This window comes from Gossypium hirsutum, chromosome A02 (assembly GCF_007990345.1).
Source record: "Gossypium hirsutum isolate 1008001.06 chromosome A02, Gossypium_hirsutum_v2.1, whole genome shotgun sequence".
Classification (NCBI taxonomy): domain Eukaryota; kingdom Viridiplantae; phylum Streptophyta; class Magnoliopsida; order Malvales; family Malvaceae; genus Gossypium; species Gossypium hirsutum.
This window is the reverse complement of record NC_053425.1, coordinates 6800241-6802777: the sequence shown is the minus strand read 5'-3', so window position 1 is coordinate 6802777 and position 2537 is coordinate 6800241. Positions and strand designations below refer to the sequence as shown.

General features: G+C 37.3%; 1 long non-coding RNA gene across 1 annotated transcript; it reads right to left on the bottom strand.

The window, feature by feature from the left end:
- Positions 1-815: 815 nt before the first annotated feature.
- On the bottom strand, positions 816-1930 carry LOC121215343 (uncharacterized). Its single transcript, XR_005911166.1, has 2 exons — positions 1763-1930; positions 816-1311 (listed from the first exon to the last, which is right to left on the bottom strand). It is a non-coding gene; the product is annotated as an uncharacterized lncRNA (long non-coding RNA).
- Between the last annotated feature and the right edge of the window lie 607 nt (positions 1931-2537).

Genomic DNA, 2537 nt, shown 5'->3' with positions numbered 1-2537 from the left:
GGATAATATTTTAAACATTCATTTGATCTAAACCCACATCCTCATTCAAAACTCCTAAACACTAAAATGTTACCTCTCTTCCAACAATGTGCCAATACCGCTGATAAGTTGTAATTTATACATATTTTTATCCCATGTTTAACACATTTTTGGATGAATTATCATTAAATTTGTGGAATTTGATGCTCCTAATCCTTTAATTTCATGTCTTATACTTAGGAGAGCATAGGAGAGTACAAAGAGCGAGAAAACGGGCCAAAAACGGAGAAAATTGGTCAACTTGGGAAATCAACACGGCCTGGACTTCCTCACATGGGTAGACCACATACCCGTGTCTATTTAACAGACTCTAAGATAGCCTAAGCCACACCCCACACGGGCGTGGAACACGGTCGTGTCCTTGCCAAGCCCAAACCTAGTTCTATTCGGAAAAGGGCACTTTTGAGGGTTTTGAAGCATTCTAAAGCCTATATAAACACCCTAGAGGAGGATTAAAGGGGACACACAGAGTTGGAAGCAAGGAATTACTCAAAAAAAACCGATTATTTTATCTCAGAAGCCGAATTCTCCTTTAAGACTGAAGATCTCCCTTTAATTTCCTTCAGGAGTTTTTTAGTTTCTTTATGTTTTGTTATTATTATTCTTCTAAGATGTTTTCTTTTACACATATGAACTAAACTCCCTAAATAACTAAGAGGGATAAAACCTAAGACGGATCTTGTTATTATTTTCTAAAGTATATGATAAATACTTGATTTGTTCTTAATTATGTTGTAGCAGCCCAAATTTGCTCGGGCCTTAAACCAAATAAAATAGCAATAAATAAGTGTTTATTTATTACAGTCCAGTTTACAAAAGCCCAAGTGTTTGTGGCCCAAATACTTAAAACCTCAGACCATTACCCACTCAGCCCAATAATTTTCAAACCCAAACTTAAACTAAACCCACACTTAAACTCGTTATACAATTAGCCCAGGACTAAAGCGTCCCAACTGCCCCAGCCTATTACAACAATGCAAAAAACCCAAGGGTTTCTGCCTTTTTTCTCCTCGAGCCGCCACTGCTTCTGGAAGATTCGGGGAGCGTCTGTCCAGTTCTCCAAAATCGAGATGGCTATCAATGCTCTGCCGCAGGTCATCAATGCATTGTCACAGGCCCTTCAACGCACCACGACCCTTCAGCTCGGCTACCGATCACACCTCCACCAGTGGGCCGAAATTTTAGCACAGTGTTAGGGCCATTTCCATCGATCGTGCCGAATCATCGTCAGCACGAGTCCACGCCAGCAACCATCGTGATTTTCGCGGTCACCTACAAGAAATGGAAGGAAATCAAAACAAATAAAATCAGCAGATAGACCTAAACAGATATGGAAAGAAAATTAAGATTTCTTTCCAAAACAGAACAGCTTCCATGCTATAAAGCCTTCTTGAAACCTGTAAAGAGGGGGGAGACTTACGTTTTTTACACACATAGAGGAGACTTACGTTTTTTACACACATAGGTAGGGATTTACACACTTACATACATAGGCAGAGATTTACACACACACGCAAAGATTTTTATACACACACACAGAGAAAAACACCAGAGATACACCACAAAGATATTGTACACCAAATATTTTCGCAATAATATACCAGAAAGATTTCACGAGAAACGAAGGTGATCTATTGTTCTCTTTCTACTTTTATTTTATTTTTTTATTTTATTGCAAGCAATCTGCATATAATACATTGAAAAACAGAGGAGAAAGAAGTACTTTTTAGATTCGCCGAGAAAAGCGAAGCTTTTCGGATCCCGACCGCCGTGTGTGGCGGAGTTGGTGACGGCGCGTGAGGCTGAGCACGGAGGTCCGATGAACGGAGCAGACCGGCCTAGGGCCGGAGCTTAGAGGACTGGGAAGAATTTCAGAGGTTTTTTTGTTTTATTTTCTCACAGGGGATTAAAATGATTTTTGAAGCTGAAGTTCGGATTATATAGGAGAGGGATGCGACGTCGTTTTGAAATGACCGTTTAGTGATCAAAACGGTGTCGTTTCAAGGCCCAAGATCCGCGCGTTGACCCGTGACCCGGGAAAGATCCGCGTGTTTTCGACGAAAGGGTTATTTGTGCAATTGATCCCTCCACATTTTCAACATTTGCAATTTTATTTTATTGTATTTATAATTTGCCCCTAATATTTTATGCTTGTTTCAATTTAGTCCTAACAGCTTCTTTAAAGTTTATCCCAGGAACGACATCGTTTTAAGGAGGAGGGTTTAATTACCCTATGAGTCCCTCACATTTTGCGCATTTCTCTGGGGTCCCTAATTTATTTTATTTTTTAAAATTTTGCCCCATGTAGATTTTAAAAATTTAAAATTAGCCCTATGTTTTATTTATTTTTATAATTATTTATTTTATTTTCTTATATTATATGTTATATGATTATTTTATTATATGTTATTTATTTTATATATTATTATTACATATTATTTATTATATATTTTATATATATTATTATTTTATATTATTATTTATATATTATTATCCTT